Source organism: Pongo abelii, chromosome 17, assembly GCF_028885655.2.
Source record: "Pongo abelii isolate AG06213 chromosome 17, NHGRI_mPonAbe1-v2.0_pri, whole genome shotgun sequence".
Lineage (NCBI taxonomy): Eukaryota > Metazoa > Chordata > Mammalia > Primates > Hominidae > Pongo > Pongo abelii.
This window is the reverse complement of record NC_072002.2, coordinates 20,565,067-20,588,655: the sequence shown is the minus strand read 5'-3', so window position 1 is coordinate 20,588,655 and position 23,589 is coordinate 20,565,067. Positions and strand designations below refer to the sequence as shown.

General features: G+C 44.3%; 2 long non-coding RNA genes across 3 annotated transcripts; both read right to left on the bottom strand.

The window, feature by feature from the left end:
* Positions 1–2,115: 2,115 nt before the first annotated feature.
* On the bottom strand, positions 2,116–5,380 carry LOC129051493 (uncharacterized). Its single transcript, XR_008515785.2, has 4 exons — positions 5,270–5,380; positions 4,757–4,940; positions 4,156–4,431; positions 2,116–2,391 (listed from the first exon to the last, which is right to left on the bottom strand). It is a non-coding gene; the product is annotated as an uncharacterized LOC129051493 (long non-coding RNA).
* Positions 5,381–11,314: 5,934 nt separating this feature from the next.
* On the bottom strand, positions 11,315–15,818 carry LOC134760281 (uncharacterized). Of its 2 annotated transcripts, XR_010137537.1 has the most exons (4): positions 14,934–15,809; positions 12,683–14,471; positions 11,720–11,898; positions 11,315–11,541 (listed from the first exon to the last, which is right to left on the bottom strand). It is a non-coding gene; the product is annotated as an uncharacterized LOC134760281 (long non-coding RNA). The 2 variants fall into 2 exon arrangements; XR_010137536.1 differs by having other exon boundaries at positions 11,321–11,898; positions 14,310–14,471; positions 14,934–15,818.
* Between the last annotated feature and the right edge of the window lie 7,771 nt (positions 15,819–23,589).

Below are 23,589 nucleotides of genomic sequence, written 5' to 3'. Positions count from 1 at the left end.
ACATCAGTGATGTATTGGGGAGAATGTGGAAAGAGGATCCATCTAGGAGGTATTTGCCTTGTGGTTGATCAGGAAGATGATTGGGCCTGAAGTCAGCAGTGGAGGTTGTGATGCAAAGGAGGGGAGGCACCCAGAGATGGCTAAGGGCAGGATGGGCTGTGCTAGTGACCAGCTGATGGGGGAAAGGCAGATGAATGGAGCTAGGATTATATCCGGGGTTGTGGTGCACGTGGCTGAAAAGATGAGGGTACAGGTAATCAGGCTAGAAATGCAGGCAGAGGAGCAATTGCTGCTCCTGAGTTGTTTGGGATATACTGGGTTCAAGTTTCCCGAGAGTCAGGCCAGTTAAGATACTTGGTATATTACATTCAAGGATACGGACTCAAGGATACATGGAGAGCAATGCAGGTATGGTGCAAAGATAATATTCAAGATATCAACAACTAGTATGGACAAACGGTGGGCACTGACCAATCAGAACAGGTGCCTGATTAACCAGAAAGGATTGGAGCAATACAGTAGCCTGGCCACATGGACACACGCTGGCTAACACCACCGTGACACTGACGACAACCAGAGAGAATGAGGGTCCTCAGAGAAAGCAGAGGAAATAGGCTGCTGGACAGAGCCCTGAAAACGGGGTATAAAAAGAAAAACAAATGTTTTTTGTCCCCAAAATCTCAGCTGAATTATTAAATATTTTTAATTCAAACAACTGCTGTGTGGTAGCCACTCCACGAACAACAAAACTTCCACAGGATGTACTTATTCTCAATAATTTTAACAACATCCTCCTGTTATGTGTTTAGGTTGATATTATTTTTTAAAAAACACTGGTGGAATAAAACATCATTTATCATCTGGTAGAAGTGAAACCTTTCTTTCATACCAGTGAGTATGTTTCAGAATTTTTCATTCAATTCCAAATGGATTCTACTTGGAGGCCAGAACCACGCTGACTCACTTGATTTAGCTGTAGAAGTGCAATCTTCCCCTGATTCTTTGTCCAGGGTTTTCCAGCTATTTCTCCGCATTAATGCACCACTTATGTGTACAGACTCTTTAATTCAGATCCACAAAATCAGAAAGTGCATCTACATGTGGCCCCTAAACCATCCCTGCAGCCCAACTCCACTGATCCCAGAGGACCCCATTCCTGCCTCCTGGAACGAAGGTCTGAGGTGCAGCCCCGTCCGAGGTGATTCCCTATTTGAGCCTCTTCACAAATCCCACTTCAGTGGATATCAGATAGAGATGGGAGGGGACTGAGGTAAGGCCCTCAGTTAGTGCCAGCAAACTCATCTCAGGCAGGCAAGTGCAGAGTCAGAGGTTAACAGAGACCCAAACACACCACTGCATGGAGGAGGCAGACCAACCCAGACCAACTTTCACCTGGAAAAGTGCCAGGGCCAGCCTCTCTTTCTCTCTTCCTCTTTCAGGCTTCTTTCTTAGGTAAGGTCAGTCTTCAGAAGTTACTCCACAGTATTGGTCATCTGCCTTTTAGAGCTTCAAGTACATCCTTCTTGTGCCACAACCCCACAATGAAGAAGGAACTAACACGTGGGAAAAAAAGGTTCTGCGGAACAGAGGAATTCGGGAACAAGGAACTCCCACATGGAGACCAACAGACAAGTGATTTCTACTCCGGTCCTCGAAACACCCTCCATCTGAGTGAAGCCCACACATTAGGTGCCAGCCACTGTGGCTGGAGTGAGCCTCCCCTTCAAGTCACAAACCCTGCAGTCCCTGCTGGTCCCTGCTGAGCACAGTGTCACCAGCGTAGGGTGGGCAGAGGTTTTTTTTTTCCTTTCTGGTCCTGAGCTTCCGTCTCCCTTCCATTCCTGAGCCTTAACCCCCAAACTGTGTTCTGCCTCCTTCTCCAGGCTCCCCTCCCAGAGCCAGTCGCCCCTCCTCAGTACAGAGCTGCCTCTGCTCTGTGCTGAGATTGAGGCCTGGGCTCTGCCATTCCAGCTTCCTGTGACTCTGTGTGTGCTGGGGCAGGCAGGGAGGTGATGAGGAGAGCCCAGGAGAGAGGCACCCATGCCCGCTAAAGGTTCCAGGCCACATTCCACCCTCCTTGGCAGGACAGACTTCTCTATTGTGGTTTTAATCACATTGATCTCAAGCATTTAATTTATTATTTTGAGAAATAACATTGAATTCCCCAAATCATGAAACTGAGAAGGCCTAATAGTTGGCACTGAAAAATATGAGAGGGGGTTAACTATGGAAATAACTCTGGACAATCCATTCATCGTGAACAGACGGTCTGTGTTGGAAGAAAGTTCCGTGTTCATCCAGCCCATCCTTCAACTTCTGCGGGAGAGGACAAAGGGAACTTGAAGAGAACATAGACCTGGCTGTAGACTTCAGCTCACAGCCTGAGATCACCTGAGGAGGAAAAGAAGCTGCTGTTAGACCAATTAATTAGCTACACTGCTTGTTAACTGTTAATACAAAACAAATCAATATCCTTACCAAGTGCATATTGAAATAGTGTAAAATTATTTACTAAACACAAAAGATTTTCAAAACATAAAAAAGATGGAAAAAACAGTGAAACTTCAGGTGAATCTGACACGATACATTTAAAGGAGAACATAACCAGGAAATTAAAGCAGCAACCAATGGATGAGTGGTCAATGCTGTACTCCCTGCTCCATCCGGCCTTCTCCGTCCTCTGCTGACCCCCTTTTGTCTGTTTGGATTTCTCCTCTGCTTCTTCCCAAGGCCACTCTCTCTCACTCTCTGTGTCTTTCCATTTCCATCCTGCCCATACCACCCCTATCCTCTATTTCACCTTATCTGGCTCTCCCCAGCTCTCCCTAACTCCCTCAGTTTCCCTGGTTCTTCCTTTGTCTCTCTTTTATCCCTCACACCTCAACAGTCTCAGGGATGAAATCGTCTTGCCCTGCCCAGGGAGGGCACAACATCAGAAAAATAAACACGCCCTGGCAGGCCCAGCCTGTGGGATGGGATTTGGGACAGAGGGACACAAGGTGTCACTGGACAGGGGCAGTCACCTCCCCCAGCCCAGGCTCAGGGGCTCCCTGGGCAGTGACTGAGAAGGGAGGCCTGGGGAGTAGCAGGGCTTCAGAGGGGAGAATGGCGTAGGCAGCAAGGGAGGGCTGAGGTCTCTCTAACTTGGCATATGTTTCTGTAATGTTACATCTAAGGTTTTTTTTTTTTTTTTAAATTCTGAATATATTGTGTGAATTGTGGAGAATATATTACGTGAAGTGTGGAGAATGAGACTTACAAAATGTATATACCTTAGGAGATAGATAGATTTTGCTTTTATATAATAATTTAAATGATTTCCAGGAACATCTGATAGAGATAAAGATTATTTATATGAACATTTAAAAAATAACAAAAATGGATTTTCCAATTTCCCATTGCCTCCTTTATGCCTTTAGTGTAGTATATTTTAATGTAAAATGTAAGAGTTACTATCTCCATTGCTATTTCTGTGAAAATTCTGAAATTCTTGCTGGCTAGATTTTGGTGAGACCAGATCCCAACTGTGTGTATTGCAGATATTTCTCAAAGACAATTTCCAAAGGCATTTTTAAAATTTTCCTTAAAATAATACCAGTTTCTCCAACTTTTAAGGGTTCTTATATTAAACATTGGGCTTAAATGGATTTAAGTTTTGAAAGATAAATTTCACTTGGAGGAGGGAGAAAAACAACCTTAATTTTCATATAAAAGAGAGAGGGAGAGGAGAGCCCTGCCCGCTTCTCCCCAGGTCTCCGGGCGAGTCCCCTTCCCCTGAGCTCAGCTCCCTCCACTCGGACCTGCAGGGAAGAGGACTCAGAGGAAGGCGCCAGGACAGCTCGCCATTTGTCAGGCAAGACGTGTTAATATTTGAACCTCTATTTTGTTTTCCTTCAGCCATTTCTTTCTTTTTCTTTTTCTTTTTTTTTTTTTGAGACGGAGTCTCACTCTCGCCCAGGCTAGGTAGAGTGCAGTGGCGCGATCTCGGCTCACTGCAAGCTCCGCCTCCTCGGTTCACACCATTCTCCTGCCTCAGCCTCCCGAGTAGCTGAGACTACAGGTGCCCACCACCACGCCCGGCTAATTTTTTGTATTTTTAACAGAGACGGGGTTTCACCATGTTAGCCAGGATCCTTCAGCCATTTCTGTACTTACATAGGGGTTGAGTGATGCTGCTCTGCCTGTGTAAACCATCAACCTCCAGTCGGCTGGCTTCTCCATCGAACCCTCTGCATTCAGATTTATACACAGTGTGTGCTTGTGGGGTCTTTAAACTGACTCAAGTGGTTCCTCTTGTGTCCACTTGTGGTGCAGATTGACCAGGGACTCCCAGGCTCCCATGAGAAGCTGTGCTGGGAAGGCATATATCTGAGTAAACGAAGGTCTTTCCACCACCTCTCTAGGTCCTTAGTCCTTGGCTGGGAATTAGATCTGATGACAGGTGAGGAGGGAAAGCAGGTGACAATGAGTATCAATATGATTTCTCCAGTTTATGTGTTCATTATTATTACAGTGACAACATAATCCTAGGCACCCATTAGAAAACCTCCCTCTCTAAAGAACTAATACCTTTTTTAGGAGAAACTGCAGCCCTACATAAGCACAATGGATGTAGGCTGTATCTTCATGAGAATCACACAGACTCCCTGGTGAGGAGGAGGCCCCACTGAGGCCTACAGAGGTGAAGGGATTTTCCCAAGACACTGCTCATAGGTGGCTGAGTCCCCACTGTGCTGTGGAGGGGTGGAGCACTCACCTCTTGAGCAGCAGGTCCAGGACCTGCTGGGTAGGGGTAAACTCTCAGTAGGTGCATGGGACAATGAGGATGTAGACGGCGCTGCTGCTTTGGAAGGCAGGCACCAGGGGCTCCTCCAGCTTCCCTGTCCTGAGGGTCTCCACCTGCAGATCTCACCCAGGTTCAGATACAATTCATTTTAACACTGGAAGGGACAATGGAGGAATGGTTAGAACAAGAAGAACCCCAGCAAAATGCAAAAGCACTCATGGCTGTAAAGTGAGGTGGAAACAGCATACCGTGTGAAGAATTTTCTGAGATATTCCTACAAATATGTGAAAGGTAATTTTGCAGGTGGCCAAAGCTGGGGTTGGACATTATGGGCAGAGGAACAGAGGAGGCCCAGGTTCCTTGCAAATGAGGGAAAGCCATGGGGTGGAGCCCTGGGAGTCACCAGGGTGGTGTCTGGGCAGGAGCTCATTCCTGGCCTTCTCTGGGTCCTGGTTGTGGAGACGTCCCTGCACCCCCACTCACCTCGAGCCAATCAGCACCAGCCTTGCAGACAGCATGGCTCACCTGCCCCTCACCTGGAGAGATGGAGGGGAGGTGGCTCCATCAACCAGCTCCTTACCACTCTCTTGTGTGGAGCTCTGTGAAGACAATGACCAGAAGCTTATCCTGGAGGCCTCAGGGCCCTGCCTGGCCATTGTTGCTGCTGCTTCTTCCCAGGAGTTCTCCCTCTCCCCCAGATTAAGCACAGACCTGTGTCTGCACAGACCTCCAGCCAGGGATAAAGTGAGAGGACAGCTCAAGAGCTCAGGATGAACTGAGGAAGATGGACACCACCCAGCACTCCCCTGCCCACCCTGCCAGCCATGACCTGGGATGGGAATATGATGAGCCCACCAGGCTTCTGTCACCCCCACAACTTACTCCTGTCCATGGTGTGTCCACCCCTCATGGATCCTTCTTGAAAAATGGTCAGAAGTGTTGAGGTGAGGGCTGAGCCAACATCTGCAATGTCTAAAAGATCTCACTCTGGGGTTTCCTTAGGCCAGGACCTTGGGAAGATAAAATACTGCAGGAGAACATTTGGCTCTCTCAAGGGTCTCCAGCCAAGTGAGCTGGGTAGGAGCTGTCTCCACAATGTGGCACCTGGATACCAGGTTCTAAATTCTGTTGGGGTCTATTTATAAGGAAATGAGGTAACTTCCTGGGTTGCATGTTTCTGAGATTTCTCCTTGGATAAGACCTCTCCAAGGGCCCCTCTGGGCTGCTGACTGACCACCCTCCACCCTCATGCCATTATTACTGTATACAGATACACAACACAGCCCACCCCACAGCTCCTTGGGGGAGGTCTGGGTACAGGCAAGGCCCAGGTTTGTGAATAAAAATTTGAGTTTAGACCCCTCACTTTCTCTTCTTACCAGTTCTGTGACTCTGGAAAAGTCACTTGCCTCTCAGGGTGTCAGGGCCTCCCCGGTATCCCCATCTCACTCTAGCATCTACTCTCCAGGCTTGCCACCAGATGTATGTACCTACAAATACCCATAATATCTCTATACACAGGGGCTGGTATCACATGTACCCAACGCACAAACTTAAAGATGAGAGAATTACAAAACTGTGTCATGGAATACCACTCAAAACGGGCCTGGGTTCCAATTCATGATCTTGGAAAGATCATGAATTGGATCCCTTGGCCTAATTTCTTAGTCTGCAGAATGGGATAGTTGAAATAAAATAAATATCAGATACTGTCCTCTTCTGGCATAAAACCTTTTAGTGTCTTCCCATTATATTTAGAACCAGACCTAAGTGCCTCATCTTGACCCATGTTGTGGGAAACCCCCACGGTGGCTCTCAGAGCTCTCTGACTCCTTGCATACATGTCCTTGTGTAGTCCCCTCCCCCTAAGGATGAATTGAACTTACTGACTGGCTTCTAACCCATAGAACATGGCAAAAGTGATTCAATGTCACTTCCATGATCAAGTCAATAATTATCCAATGACTTCAGAAGTAAATCCTGCCCCAGTTGAGCCTCAGTTGAGACCACACAGCCCCAGCCTCCTGAAAGATATTGAGGTAGAGTCACCTAGCTGAGCCATGCCTGGATCCTGTGTCACAAAATATGTGAGATAATAGTGTGATAATACGGCTGGGCGCAGTGGCTCACACGGGTAATCCCAGCACTTTGGGAGGCTGAGGCAGGCAGATCACGTGAGGTTGGAAGTTTGAGACCAGCCTGACCAACATGTAGAAACCCTATCTCTACTGAACATACAAAAAAAATTATCCGGGTGTGGTGGCACATGCCTGTAATCCCAGCTACTCGGGAGGCTGAGGCATGAGAATCGCTTGAACCCGGGAAGTGGGAGTTGTGGTATGCTGAGATCGCCCATTGCACTCCAGCCTGGGCAGCAAGAGTGAAGCCCCATCTCAAAAATTAATAAATAAATAAATAAAATAAAATAAATAGTGTGGTAATATCGTCTCACAGTGATAGATAACCAGTCTTCCAGGCTCCAGGGTCTGGCCCTCCTTCTTCCTCTCCTCTCCTCTCCCCTCCCCTCCCCTCCCCTCCCCTCCCCTCCCCTCCCCTCCCCTCTCCTCTCCTCCTCCCTCAAGCCACACTGGCTGCATCTCTCACCTCATCTCTGAACAGATTCACTTCTGCCTCTAAATCTTTGGGGAATATGTCCTTCCCTGCCCCGCCCCCCCACGCTGTTCCCAGATGTGTGCAGAACTGGCTCCTCTTGTTCTTCTGGTCATAGCACAAATGGTACCTCATAAAAGCCCTTCAGACCTGCACTCCTAGTGGCCCCAGGTCTCCATCACAGCACCTGCTTTATTTTACTGTGGCACTTGCTCTGCTCTCTCATGTGTATTTGCTTTCATGCATTTGTTCATCATCCTCAGCCTGTGAGCTCCCACAGAGCAGGGATTATGTTAGTTGCTTTCAGCTCTACACCCGTGATGAACACAGCCCCAGCAAGGGTGAGTGCTAGAAGCCCACTTGCTGAATGAATAAATGAGATGGTCTCAGAGTCCCCGTTTTGCCTCTAAGCAGCACAAACATGGAGAGGAATGCTAGTAAAGGGAAGTGCTTGTTGGCTCAGAGGCAGGGGAGCACCAGAATGACCTCTGGGTAGCTCTGCCCTGGTCCATTTCGTCCTGCCCAGCACAGTGGGCACAGTCTGCCCCTTGTGGTCAAAGCAAGTACTGGAGCTCCAAGTAGGAAAACCAGGAAATGAAACACCCATCTTCATCTGGGTGTCCTCAAGGCAGTGGCTTTGATGGGCTCCAGGGGGGCAAAGGGGTGAGACCTGCAGGCTCCGTCCAGGTGGTGTGAGAGACCTTGAGAGCCTTCCTTGTCTCCCTCTTTGACTCCACTGTCCTGGGGTGTCCAGTTCACTCACAAGGCCTCCCCACCACAGCCAGGTCAACGACTCAGGCCCCAATTTAAAAGAGGTCCTCAAGCCCACAAAAAAAGATGGTCCTGCCCCTGGAACTCAGGCGAGTGGTCCAGTGCTCACCCGTGCTCTGCACTTCCCCAGATCTTCAGTCCTCCCAGCTCCTAGGCCACTCTCTGCTGTGAAGGACCTCCAGGGAATAGAAATAACTTTCCAAGGACCTCAGAGCACAGTGGGTCATTGATAAAGAGCCAAGTCCAGCAGGCACTTCTCTGAGCCTGTGGAACCATGGGGTTACTCAGTCCAAGTACCCCAGCTTATACAGGAGGAATCTGAGGCTTTCTTTCCTGTGGGCCCCTCCACACAAGAAACAGGATGGCATCCTAGTTCCAGATACAGGAACTACAGCTGCGGACCCATGTCCATAGGCCCTGTCCTTTTGAGGCTGTCCTGAGGATGTCACTGGCCAAGGCAGATCCCTGGGAACCTTGGGGACTTTGTGCCACCAGCCTGGCATCGCTCCCTTCCCCATGCTGTGGGCCCTGGGCATGTTGCTAGAAGACTGAATGCACCTTCCCCATGAAAAGAGGGTTCCACCTTCTTTCTTCTTTCCCTCTGTCACCTCCATAGTATCAGCTCCTTCTTGGACCCTCCATCTGGAAAATTACTGTGTGTGTGTTTGTGTGTGTGTGTGCCTGTGTATGACTGGTAATGCCAAGAGGAAATGTCCCCTCAAGGGAAGGGGTGAATGGGGGTCCCCCAGGATCCTAGGGGTCTCATCCCCAAATCACATCCCATGGGAATGGGTCAGCCCTGTCAGGAAGCTGGAGCCCTTTATTATCTTTTGGACTCTGCCCACCTTGTGTTCCCTGGGATAGTCCCTCTCTCTCTCTCAACTGGCCTCATTTTTCCACTCGTCCAATGAAATGTTGGGATCCAAAATGCCCAAGCCACACCCAGTATGTATAGGGCCAAGGCTTTTTCCCTTCTTTGTTTGGCTGTGGGCAAGGGCACTATCAGGTCCACCAGAAAATGAGATTGAGTGAAGCTAAAAATTATAGAACAAAAAAAGTCTCAACTGTTTAAATATCAAAATATAAGTATGTGATAAGGATGAGAGGAAACTTAGATAAATAAACCCTTAATATGTGAGTAAGTTTTTATTTTGAAATGTCACTTAATAAGGCTTTCATGCTTTCAAAATAATTGAAATTTGATTTAATCTTAAAAGAGAAACAAGGATGTCAGTCCTGGTGGGCTAGGAATAGGCAGTAAAATTTCATAGAATCCTAAGATCGGAAATGTGCCGGTCCTTCGTGGACATTTTATTATTTCATGCTAAAGGGATTTTTTTTTGGTTGCTTAGAACAGATAAATGGCTGAATAAGAGAAATAGAATATTGCAGACCTGGGGAAGACTCCATTTTCAGGACACCTTAGAAGCACAAACTGTATGTATTTTAGTTCGAATAACCACACAGAATTTGCTCTTCAAGATGCACATCATCACTCTTCTCTCTACATTTCTTCTCTTTACTCTGGGATAAAGAAAGCTGCCTGAAAGAATGTCTATCTTATAAGTTAAACTGGGCTGGGGGCTGGCTGGGGAGCAGACAGGAGATGCCTGATGAATGCTACCCCTCTGCTCTTCAGTGGGTTTTTTTTTGTGGTCCAGAGCATTGATTGGAAGAAAGCTTTATGTTGCTCTGGGTATATACCCAGTAATGGGATTGCTGGCTCAAATGGTAGTTCTGCTTTTAGGTCTTTGAGGAATTGCCATAGTGTTTTCCACAATGGTTGAACTAATTACACTCCCACCAACAGGGTATAAGTGGGTTTTTTTTTCTCTGCAACCTCACCAATATGTTCACTGCAGCACTATTCACAATAGCAAAGAAATGGAATCAACCAAAATGCCCATCAGAGGTAGAATAAATAAAGAAAATGTGGTAAATATACACTATGGAATACTATGCAGCCACAAAAATGAATGCGATCATGTCCTTTGCAGGAACATGGAGAGAGCTGGAGGCCATTATCGTAAGCGAACTAATGCAGAAACAGAAATCCAAATACCACAAGTTCTCACTTATAAGTGGGAGATAAATGATGGGAACACATGGACACAAAGATGGGCAAAACACACACTGGGGTCTATTAGAGTGTGGAGAGTGGGAGGAGGGAAAAGATAGGAAAAAATAGCTAATGGGCAGTAGGCTTAATACCTGTGTGACAAAATAACCTGTACAGCAAACCTCTAATAACACTTTTACCTATATAACCAACCTGCACATGTACCCCTGAGCTTAAAATAAAAGTTAATAAATAAATAAGGAATGCTGAGATTCATTGATGGATAGTGTGAGGTATGGGATCAAAGGTGTCTATAAAGCACTTGATGAAATGTATTTTTATGTTTCAACATGTACATAATTAGGAAAACGGTCCATAACATCTCTATGATCCTTAAGGGAAATTTGACTCACAAAGTTTAAAAATCATGGTAATAGGCCAGGCACAGTGGCTCACGCCTGTAATCCCAGCACTTTGGGAGGCCAAGGCGGGTGGATCACGAGGTCAAGAGATCGAGACCATATTGGCTAACATGGTGAAATCCTGTCTTTACTAAAAATATAAAAAAACCAGCCAGGTGTGGTGGTGGGCGCCTGTAGTCCCAGCTACTCAGGACCTCCTGCTGAGGCAGGAGAATGGTGTGAAGCCGGGAGGCGGGGCTTGCAGTGAGCAGAGATTGTGCCACTGCACTCCAGCCTGGATGACAGAGCGAGACTCCATCTAAAAAAAAAAATTGTTGTAATAAATGTGTCATTAGGAGGGGATCATCATTCAAAATCACCTTATTCACACCCATGGGGTGGCTCTGGACCACACTGAATTATGAAACATATACTGAAGTCCTACCAGGTCCAGAATTTTATAGCAAATTACAGTAAGATCCCCCAGAATAGCTAAGAAAAAAATAAGTGTGAGTGCTAAAAGGAATCAGTCAGAACTCTTATGGGATTGACGATGGGAGGTTATAGTGGTATAAACACTTTGGGAAAAACCTTGGCAATTTCCTAAAAACTTAATCACACAAATTCTGTGAGAACCAACGATTATCCTAGTTACTTCACACAAGGAGAACATGTCACCATAAAAATATGTAACAAATGTCAATAGCAGTTTTATTTTTATTAGCGACAATATTGGAGAAAACTTAAATACCCATTGATAGGAGAATAGGCAAACGTATTATGCTTTAAATAGATCATGGATTAAATTGGCACACTCAGGATTCAAGCACGGCATGATTTTACAAACACAACAAAATGGTTGATTCTCATAAAAATTGTGCTGAGGACACAGGTGAGGTATTGGAATAAGGCACCTGCGAAAAACAAAAGCCTTAACTGAAGTCTGTAAACTGAACCATCTCCCCTTCCCTGCTCAGCTTCCAGAATCCTGGCAGCCATGCTCCCTTCTGCTGGGCAGGAGCCTTACGGATGCTTTCAGAGGGATCTGGAGCTACTCAAGTCACAACCCTCCAAATCCATATGTGTCCTCACCTAATTAACCCAGAGAGAAGCACTGAAGGCACAGGCCTCACCCAGGTGCACAGAGCTCCCCCAGGTGCACAGAGCTCCCCCAGCTGCCTTCTCCTTAGTCCTGAGTGTGGGGATGGTTGAGGACCCCTTGATGCTGGAAGACGTCCTGCAGCAGGAAAGGTGGAGAACAAAACATACACCTTGAAGAAAGAGGCCAAGGGGATGGAAAAAAGAGATGAAATCAGGGCAGTATAAAAAATGTATTAATGTCTTCAAAATGATTAGAGAAGATATTAGATCTATTGAGGAGATAAATTTATACAGCTATAGATATATATAGAAATTTATATCCATATAATGTATAAATATATATCTCAATGCATAGATACAGATACGTATGTGTATATGTGTGTATAGTATGTGTATGCACATGCATATATACATGCATATGGATATCCGTGTGTATAGAGTGAAGGCTGGGCTGAGCAAGATACCCACAATCAAGTCTGTTATAGTCACTTCCTGGCTCTACATAGAAGGGTGAAAGAGCAAGCCCTCACACCCAACTTAAAAGAATGAGAAGAAAATCAGCTTGCTCTCCACCTGCCAGGAAGGACGCCATGAACGCACTCCCATTATGGACGCCATTTTCAGGTCCTCCCATTCCCTCACCAGCACAGATGGTTTTATGGCTAGCTGCTTCTTCAGTAGAGCTGAGAACACTTTCTCTGCTCCCACTCCACTGCCTCCCGTGGGACACATGGGGTTCAAATCAATACCTATTGTCCTCGTTGGAGAGAGGTCTGTGAATAGTGACCCTCATACCAAGAATAGTGAATCTGAAATGAGTGACTTAACCTATGTGAATCTCAGTTTCTACATCTGTAACATGGGTGCATAGCAGATACTACCTTGGGTGGCCCTAATGAGAAATGAATAAGATAATACAAATAATGTATTTCGGCTTGAATCACTTTTTCACACCTGGGTTAAGCAGCTTCTGGGTAATTTTCAAGCAGCCTTCAAGGAATACCATTTCTTGCCTGAGCTCTGAAGTTCTGACTGAAGAAGGCTGAACTGCAGCCTTGGGCAGTGGGAGGTAATGGATTCATTGGTTCACAGGATGATGAGGCTCAGAATGCAACTCCAGCATGAGGACTTGGTGGGATGTCTAACATCCTAAGGTAACCTGATAGTGAGGGGCACAGGGGACCGGAGGCACATCCTAGAGTTCAAAACTAACCACAGGCAGTGTCTCCAGGTCAAGCATTGATTGGCATCATTTTTCCGGAACCATGGGCAAGAACAGCCCTTCTTCCCTGGACCGTGACTCCATAGGATGATTGAGACCAAATTCCTCAACTCTCTACAGGGCTCCTTGGCTCCTTGAGGTGTTCATGTCCAAGTTGGGGGAAAAGAGCAGTAGGAGGATCTATACAACTCAAGCCCCAACCCTTGGGAACAGATTGCAGTAGGTCCAGGTTGAGACTGTGCTAACGTTGACACTGGGGAGCCCAAGGAGGATGCTGGCCATGAGTGGGACCATTAAATTTACCCCCATGGAATCAGCACTGGCTTTGGAATTCTTCTCCGCTATAGTAACTTCATTTATAGCTGCAGCTGTGATCACTCCTCTAAACTCTATACTTTGTGTCCTCTTGAGCACTTGGTATTTCTGCTCTGGTGTCTGAAGGACCCCTCTGCCTGTTCCAGCAAAGGACATGACCTCTCTTGCAGATGCTTACACAGGACTCCTTGTCCTGGTCCCGACTCTCCTCTTCTCTGCACCCACCAGCATCAGTGAGTGTCAGGGACTCTGCCTGCAGCCCAGGTCTTGAAGCTGACCCCATCTGTCCATCTCCACCCACATTGCTTCCCCTGGTCCAGCCATCACCATCCTCAGCCTCCAACCCCATCACAGTCTCCCTCCAGGTCTCCCTGCTTTACTCTTCCCCACATAACAGCTTCTGACTATTCTAATTGAAATTAAACTCTTTATCATGGTGAGAGATTCTTCCCTCACGTGGAGCCTGGTGACATTACCCAGTTTATTCTTGCATCATTCACTATGTTCCAGCCACACTGACCCCCAGCTGTTTCTCACGCCCACCTTACTCATGCCCACTTCAGGTCTACTGTCCCTCTGCCCCCTCACCCTGCAAAGCTTTCCCCCAGGCATCCACACTGCTCCGGTGCCCCCTCCTCAGAAACTCTCCCCCAACCACTCCTACCAAGGTTACCCCAGACTCCCACGCCCATTGCACCCGACAGTCCGATTTAATCTCCTCCTCACACCTCATAGCTCCGAATATGCAGTGTCTTCCATTTAATTTGTTTTTCCCTAAAATGTCAGCACCACAAGGAAATGGGCTTTCTAGTCTTGATTCGACTGTCTCCAACCCAAGCACAGTGTTATGTATGAATTTGAGGAGACAGCATTTACCTTCTCTCCTTCTCATGATGCTCTCCCTGTCACTTACAGCAACTGCCCCCACGCCCCAGTTGCTGTAAGTGTCACTGGCTGCCTCCCTTCCACCATGATAACCCCAGTTGATGCTCTATGTATAAAGAGGGGACATCATTTGTGACTAAAACTATTGATTTTTGAGACCTGGGCCTACACAGTGAGAGGGAAATCCCTTGAGACATCCCGCATCTGTGCCCTGAAAAGCGTCCGTTGGGGAGTGAGAGAGGGACAAGGGGCAGCAATGTGGAGGTCCTCCAGTGATGTCCAGAGAATTCCTTCTTGGCCAGAAATCTCTCCACAGCACTCCTGTAATGAAAGTAAACCATCTCCATGTGATTTATCATTTCTTAACAAATACCTATAATTCTTACTATACTAGCATATAAATACTAAGTATACAAATTTATTCTGAAGTATACCATTTAACTGCATCTCATAATGAAAACCATCATTTGTTATTTCCAATTAATACACACTGAAGCAAAAAAAAAATGTTGCTTTTACTCTCATGATGGTTGGGAATAAAACACTAGAAAAAGAATATTGATTTTGATGATTAAAATTCTCTATACCTAGACAAAATATGGCTTCAAATTATGGCACAACATTTACATAGATAAGATATTAAAGTTCACTTTTGTGATTCATATAAACAACATTGACAAAGCACTGTCTGGAGAACTATAGTTTGATGAGGTTTTAATTTGAGTAAAAAATTACTTTCCTAAGTAAAATACTTCTTTCAACGATAATGAGAGAAGATCCAACCTTTCTGTTAAAAGAAAGAAAATCCCGTATTTCTTGATTTGGCCATGGAAATGCAATCTTCTTTAGATTAGAAGGAATTGACCATGAAGGAGCCAACGGCTGTATCCAGTATGTGACGGGGAAGGAACTCCAGCCCATGGAGGGGCTCCCCTGGACCCTCAGATGCAGTCAAGGTGAGTGAATGCACCTGGCAGCTCGGGAGGCCTGTGTGGAGGGGAGGGGTAGCGCTGCTGTAAGACCTAGGTCCACTCCTGGGGTAGGGACCAGCAGGGCTTGGCTCTTGCCCTGCTGGGAGGTTTGGAAAGGCTCCTTGTGATGGGGTGATTCCTATGAGCTCTTCTAGGAACTCCAGCATTTTAAGCCTCTCCTCTATCACTTCTTCTTGTTTAGAGCTTTAGATTTTCCTTTCTTCATTTCTTGAACCATGAAAATGAATTCCCATCAACATCAAGTTGGTTCTCGCCACCTTTCTAAAAGCCTCTGTAAGGCTGGGTATATTTAAAGATGCTTTCTCTTGCTGGGTATTCTGTAATGATGCCTCAATCTCTACATACTAGTTTTTAGCAGCACGAAATTTGTCAACTACTTAGTATTTCTTCTCAATCCAAAGAGCTAGTGTTTCTGCAAGCTGCTTTTCATGTCTTATATAAATATGCCTTCTAACAGATTTGCTAAGTTTCAGTAAAAAGAAGGGAACCACCAATAAGTCAACGAGAGGTGGACACCCCAGTTTTCCCCCAGAGGCTGTGAAAGGTGAGTCATGGACTGGGGTCATGGGGCAGCAGGTCCACCACCACCTTGCCCAGCTTCCCAAGGGTCAGCCCAGGGCTCGGCTCCACAGAGGATCACAGCCTCTCCACAGCACTGCAGCTACCACAGGGCTCTGCCCAGTAACCGTGGATCCTGCAGGAACAACAAACACCAAGGAACACCTCAACATTCCACCTGGAACCCAACTAGTAATGAACTTCCAGGGCTGTTCAGTTATGTGGATTATGGTGGGGGAAGATTTATAAATAAACTGCCTGTTTCCATTACTGTCTGATGATCACTCTTCTTTACCTCTTTCTTATTGTAATCTTATAACAATATCAAATTAAAAGACAGTGAAATATGTCAGTCTTAAGTGAATACATTTACATTATTTTGAAACTTTGTATCCCCTACAGCATTCAATATTCTTATCAATATATGAATCATGTTTATTATCACCAAAAATAGCCCCGTTATAATTTTTTAATTAATAATCACCCATCCCTTCCCATAGGCAGCCCCGTTTTGATTTTTCTTAACATACATCAGTTTGGTCAGTTCTTCAATGCCATAAAAATAAAATAAAATAAAATAAATTATGATGTACACTTTGAGGTCTGCCTTCTTCACTCCAAATAACATTTTATTTTCATATTTTTTGACGGTAAGCCGTTCACTCTGTATTTATGGCTAGTTTTACACTCTGTGCATATAGTCACAAAATATTTATTCATTTTCCTACTAAAAATGTCTAGGTGACTTCAAGTTTGAGAATCGAAAAATAAATGTATTATGAACATGCATGTACATATCATTTTTATGAATAAGTATTTTTATTTCCTTCAGATGAATACCTGGTAGTAGAAATTCTGGGTAGGAGACACCAAATAAAATTTTAACAGGTTCATTGATACAACTTACATATCCCAACATTTGCCCATTTAAATATACAATCCTTTGATTTTTTTTGGAAATATACAGAGTGTGCAGCCATCACCACCACCTAATTTTAGATCCACCACATTTTCATCCACCACAAAAGATCTCCCTAACATAACGCTACTGGCTGCATTTGACACAGTTCATCCCTCTCCCTTCATGACATGCATTTGTTCCATACTATTGATTTGATAACTGTGTAGGGTACTGAGAGGAAATCATAGGTAGAGTGATAGCTGCCAGGAACATAACTGCTGAATGAAAACAGAGCTTTAAATATTTTAAAATTCAGTGTTTTCCAAAGATTATTGTTATAGCAGTGCAGCTCATATTTGTGCTATAATTAATTATGCAAACTGTCCTTTCAATATTTTTAGTAAATGGAGCTGAAAGTGGTGATTTGGGAAGGCAGCTTCTTGAAAACTTCGTTAGGCTGTAAGCTGACAATGAGAAAACAGTCAGCAGACGATCATGGATGAGAATGAGCAATTTATGGAGGACAAACAGCTGGGCTTACCCAGCGCGAAATAAGTTCATTCCAGACTTGTGAAAGGATGGCTTGATTCTAGTCTGAATCCACATGTAAGAATATCTTTACTTCAATTTTCACTTTTTAAAAAAATGAAAGTGTATTTGGGGCATTGCAGTCGGGACAGTACAGTACTGTGTGTAGCAGGGGGGTAAAAGCAGGCATGCATAACCAAAAAAATTTAAGATCATGGTAAATGAAAGTTGTAGGGCTAGTTTTACAAATATATTAAGGTTTTCATGGTACACAGAGATGTGGAAACACATAGAAAAGCAGGTTGAGGACTGATATTAAAGCAGGTAAATTTTATTTGGGGTGAGTCAGAGACCATTGAAACAGGGTTTATTTGTCAGTAGAGCTACACTGTTGAGCAGCTGATGGATTAAAGGGCAAATTCCATAGCCAGAATACAACTGTACACCTGATCCTGTGTCAGGGATGGCTGTCTACTCATTGATTTCATTCTTCTTGTCGCATACTTTTATTCCCAGTGAATCAGAGCTGGAAAAACAGAATTAGAGCTGGGGTTATAGGAATAGAAATGGGGAGAGCCAGAAAACCGTGGTCTGTAGAATTGGAACAGAACTCATGTCTTTTAAATATGTAGAAACAGAATTATTTTAAGTATGTGTGATTGTGCACACTCACATATTTTGCGACCCCTACTCACAGGATTTAAACACAATGACACTTCAGTAGCAGTGACCAAACCAGGTGCCAGGATTTTGGTTCCTAAATACCATCAACCAAAAGGAGAATCATGGCTCTGCAGTGATGACTTACTCCCATCAGAGACAGGGTGAAATACAGAACTAGCTTGAGTCATCTTATGTACCAAACAGTAAGAAAATTCTCAAAGAAACATGGGGACATGTCAAAAGAACAAGAGAGTCATCTTGGAGAAGAGCCACTGGCCAAATATGAGAAAGTTTGAACTAGTTTATTTATAAAAATAAGTGAATGAATACATGGAGAGAGAAAGCTTTCTTTGGAGTAGAATGCCAACTCATAAATGTAGGAGAATAATAGAAATAGAAAAACATCATTTGTCAACCACCATAGCAGTGGTCGATTCAGGAGCGAGCTGCCAACATAGGCTAGAGCTTATGGGTAAAAGTTTGTTAAAGAACAGGATATTGGCATAATCTCTTGATATCTCTCCACAAACTACCAAGCAGCTACAAAAGTGAAAATGATGATTTTGTGGTAAAGAAACCTGGCAGGCACCAACATGATCAGCGAATGAAACTTACCTTACCAATGGCAGGACAGGCCAACATCAAATACCCGCTGATGGGATGCACTGAAGAGCCAGCATCATTTGTCTGATATTCTTAACAAAGCATGACCAGAATTTGCATATAAGGAAACACAAGATGAACTGATTTGAAAGGTTGTCTTACAGAATGTAAGGCATTTATTTTTTATAATCAGTCAAGGACATAAAAGGAAAAGACTGAGTGGCTGTTCTAGATTGGAGAGGACTAAAGACATTTAACAATAAATACAAAAGGAAAAATAAACATTATTGGAACAGGTGGCAAAAATCAAGCTATGTGTATTGGATGGGAGTGTTTATTAGTGTTTTTCTTCTGACTTGGAGGATTGTTGTGTGATTCTATAGGTTAGTGCCATTGTTTGAGAAAAATAGATATCAGAGCATGTAGGGGTAATGGAGCCTCTTGTCTGCTGCTTATTTTCAGATGCTCTGGGAAAAGCCTGAAGGCAGTTGTGTGTGCATTTGTGCACACGTAGAGTGGGACTAAGTGCACGAGGGACAGAGATGGAGGAAACGCACGCACAGTGGGGGACTTTGAATGAGGGGATACGGGAGCTTTCTGTTCTGTGCTCATAACTTTTTTCTGTAAGTTTGAAATCACTTCTAAAGATTAAAAAGTTAAATAAAGTGACATAATGTACCACATTAATAGGAAGAGTGATGCTGTATGATTATCTCAATAGATGCAGAAAACATTTGATAAAGTTTTATACCCATTCATGAGTTTTAAAAGACTAAGAATAATTGAAGAGAAACATCATCAATAACAAAACAAAGACAATCTATAACTAATATATTCTATAGGTAAATATTGAAATCTGTTTCTGATAAAATGAGAAAAGAGTGCATATCGGCCAGGCACGGTGGCTCACGCCTGTAATCCCAGGACTTTGGGAGGCCGAGGAGGGCAGATCACGAGGTCAGGAGATTGAGACCATTCTGGCGAACACGGTGAAACCCCGTCTCTACTAAAAATACAAAAAGTTAGCTGGGCGTGGTGGCGGGCACAGGGCGAGACTCCTTCTCAAAAAAAAAAAGAGTGCATGTCATCACCACTTCCATTCAGCATTGGACTAAAGGTTCTAACGAGGTCAGTAGAGCAAGAAAAAGAAATTGAGGGCTTAAAAACTGGAAAGATTGAAGCACAACTCATGATTTGCAGGTGATATCATTGTGCATAGAAAACAATCTATGGAGATGTTATTAGAAATAAGTGAATTTAGCAAACTCGCTATAGAAAAAATAAAATTGTGATTATATATATATATAAATGACAAAGAGGAAATGAAATAAAAAAGTGATACCAGGACATATGTATCCACCCAGGATAGATTAATAAAAACCAAATTTACACTCCTGCCTGAAAACCTGGAGTAAGAAACCAGACAAAATATAGGAGACAATCATTTCCAAGCTACTGGCTATCAGACAGTGAAGGGCAGTGCTCCCTGCAGATAATGGACATGTTCACTGTCTTTATTGTAATGATGATTACACAAGTATATTTATCGTATTTTATTAAATTGTGTACTTTAAATATGTACACTTTAAATACTATGTTAAATTGCTCTGAAATTGGAAACATGACTGCCTAAAACATTAAGTACTGGAAATCTGAAAACTCTAGCACAAATTGAGAGATGTTAAAGACTAAAATAAATGAAGGAGTATTCTGCATTGATAGCTTCGAAGGCTAATTTCTGCCCCGATTGAGTGGTAAATTCAGTGCAGTTCTAATCACTATCCAGCAGGAGATTTTGTTGGACATTAAGTATGGATTTAAAGTGTATATGCAAATGCAAATGACCAACCATAGCCAAGGCAATCTGAAAATAGCAAAATTAAGCTGCAGGGAATACATTGCCAAATATCAAGCTGCAGGTATTAGTATAGTGTGGTGTAAGCAAAAGCCTGAACACCATCCAGAAACAGGCCCAAACATAAATGACAAAGATGACAACGCAGTATTGTGGTGAAATGGTGGCCATCCTAATGAATTATGCTGGGTTAAGTGACTCTCCATATGCAGAAAAGAAACATATTTTGATTCTAACCACCCACCACACACAAAAATCAATTTCATAGAGATTGCAGGTCTAAATGTGAAAAATAATACAATAATGTTTTTAGAAAAAAAAATAGATGATCTTCATTACTTTGGTCAAGACAGCTTTAGAAACAAAAACTCTAACATAGTTAAATTTGATAATCAAATTTTGTTTTGTGTGCCAAACAAAACAAAACACAAAGGAGTCAAAAATCCAGTACTAGACAAAGAGAAGACAATTGCAATGCATATGTCTAACCAAGGACTCATACAGAACATGTTGAGAACTCCTACAGAACAGTAAGAAAAAGAGAGATAAATGAGCAGAAGATTTGAATGCACTTTACAAAGAGTGCATTCAAATGGCCAATAAACATGAAAAGTGGCTCAACTTAATTAATCATGAAGGAAGGCAAATTACAATGAAAATTTGCTGCCAGTATACACCCACCAGAATAGCTAAAATAGTAAAAACAAAACAAACAAACAAACAAAGAAACAAAAACCACCACAAGATGAGGAGGATATAACAACTGAGTGGGAATGTAAACATACACTTTGGTAAACAAGATCCTTCTACTAAACTGAACATACATGTATATTTTCACTATGAAGTTATACTCCTACACATATATTCGCCAGAAATACCAAGGTATATTTACTGGAAGAATATTCATAGCAATACTATTCTTAGCCTAGAAGTAGAAACAGCACAAACGGCTACCAACAGTAGAATGAATATATAAAGTGTGCTCTGTTCTTTCAGTGAGATATTCTGTAGCCATGGAAACAAATGAAATACAATTACATGCACACAAAGGAAACAACAAAAAGAGTATGTGCTATATGATTTCACTCATATGTATTAAAAAGCAGCAAGTCTAATGCATGGTGATGGAAGTTTGGATGGTAGTTGGCAGGGTGGTTGGCTTCAGGGATGGACCTAAAAGGACTCCTCTGGGCTGATCGTGTTCTGTTTCTTGATCTGGGTATTGATTATGGGTAAAATGTGTTATTTGTGGTTACTAATATTTACGTATCAATTTCTCTTATAAAAAGCAAAAAGTCTGAACATGTTGGCTTAGTAGCTTCCCCTCCCACTTAAAAACATACAGCCTAACACAAATAACATGCAGAATTAGAACAACAGTAAACATGGGTGCAGGATCCTTGGGTGATAAGTGCTTGTGTGTGTGATTGTGTTTTATATTTTGTGTGTCTTTGATGTGTAATATTGGAATTCACCTTAACTGTGGGTAAAGAATTTGTCCCCTTAATTTTGCAACTATAAGACAAATAGAGATGTTTTACATTAAATGATAACCAACATTTAATCTTAATTATGCAATATACATTTTAAGTGAAATAATATTTCACAGTTGTCACATGTACCATGTCTTACACATGTTTGGTCACAGTTTCTTGACAAATGTAAGTGGCTGTGGCTAGTGTTTTTGTAGTAGCCCTTCAAGAATAGAGATGGGTTATCAGGCAGCACCTCTAGAATGCCTCTCACCTAACGACATGGATCCCCTTGACATACATGAAAGATCCAAAACTTTTTAATTAATAGACTTCATTTTCAGGGTCGCTTTAGGTTTATAGAAAAATTGAGCAGAAATCACGGAATTCCCATTTACTGCATCTCTCTCCCCACACAATTTTCCCTATTATTAACATCTTATATGAGCGTGGTACATTTTTCATCATTGATAAGACAATATAGATGTTAGTCAACTTCTGTGGTTTCATTAGGGTTTACTCTGAGTTCCATGGGTATTGAGAAGCATATAGTAGGTATCCTGCATAGGTTTCCCAGCCCTAGAAGTCCCATGTCCACCCATACGTTTCTCCCTGACGCGCCGTGACTGCGTCTTGTCCATTGTGTCTCCCAGTTGGAATCACACAAGAGTAGCCTTTCCAGTCGGCTTCCTTCTTGAGCAGGATGCATTTATTGAGATTTTATTGCTCGCTCCACCTCCCTCAGCATCTTCTAAGTCCGGGTGGATGAGAGGGGTCAGTGGGCTGGAAGCACTCCCGAGGGGGTCAAAGTGCCCCTGGGTTGGCTGGAGCCGCACTGCGACTCCGCGCCGGGTGTTGGTGCCACCTGGAGGCCGCTTTGGGGAGGAGGCAACGCCCTGGCCATGGGGTCCGGGCTGGCAGGGGCCGGGGGCTCACAGTGCGGGTGGGGGTTGGGCCTCCAGGCGGTAGGTAGGAGCACCTGCAAGGCCACCGCGGGCGGCTGCGGCCGGCAGGTCTCTGCGCCCCAGAGGCTCCCCCAGCGCTCCCTCTGGGGTCATCCTAGAGCCCCCACCAGGTCCCCCCAACGGGGACGGGGTTCTTCTTCTTCCCTCTGCTCATCCTCCTCTGTCGCTGGCGCATTTCATGGAGCAAACTCAGGACTCGGACACCCAGCGGCGCCTGGGACGATGTGAGACGCAATCCTGTAGTCCTGTACCGGGGGCGAGGTGCCTCTCTCCCTTCCCACCGCCCGCGGTGTTTAGTAACACTCATTGCCGATTGTCGCTATTTAATATTGTAATATTACTGTTATTGTTATTTAGTGTTGTTGTTTCTTTAAGCTGGTAAAGCTTCTCTATCCAAATGACTGTCATTTGCCCGAAGAGGGAGGAGAGGCTTCTGTCTAGGAAGTTGGGAAGTCAGCCTGGGAGCCTGGGAGCCGCGAGTGCTAGGGGTGTCGGCCTCACGGGCCTCCTGAAAATGTCCACGTTCCCTCTGAGTGGAGCCCGCCTAGGAGGCACGGGTGGGTTGACGACTCTTCCTGGTGGCTGCCTCTGCCCCAAGGCCTCTCGGAAATCTTTCCAAGGTCCCTTGGGCTGCTGGGCCCCACCTTGCTTGCCAGGGCTGAACCACACTGGGCACCCTGTCATTCATTCTAGGAACAGACGTTACTACCAGGGTGTTGGCCCTTGCGGTGACCAAAGCTGCCTCTCTCTCCACCCATCTCTTTTTTTTTTTTTTTTTTTGAGACGGAGTTTCGCTCTTGTTGCCCAGGCTGGAGTGCAATGGTGTGATCTGGGCTCACGGCAACCTCTGCCTCCCAGGTTCAAGCAATTCTCCTGCCTCAGCCTCCTGAGTAGCTGGGATT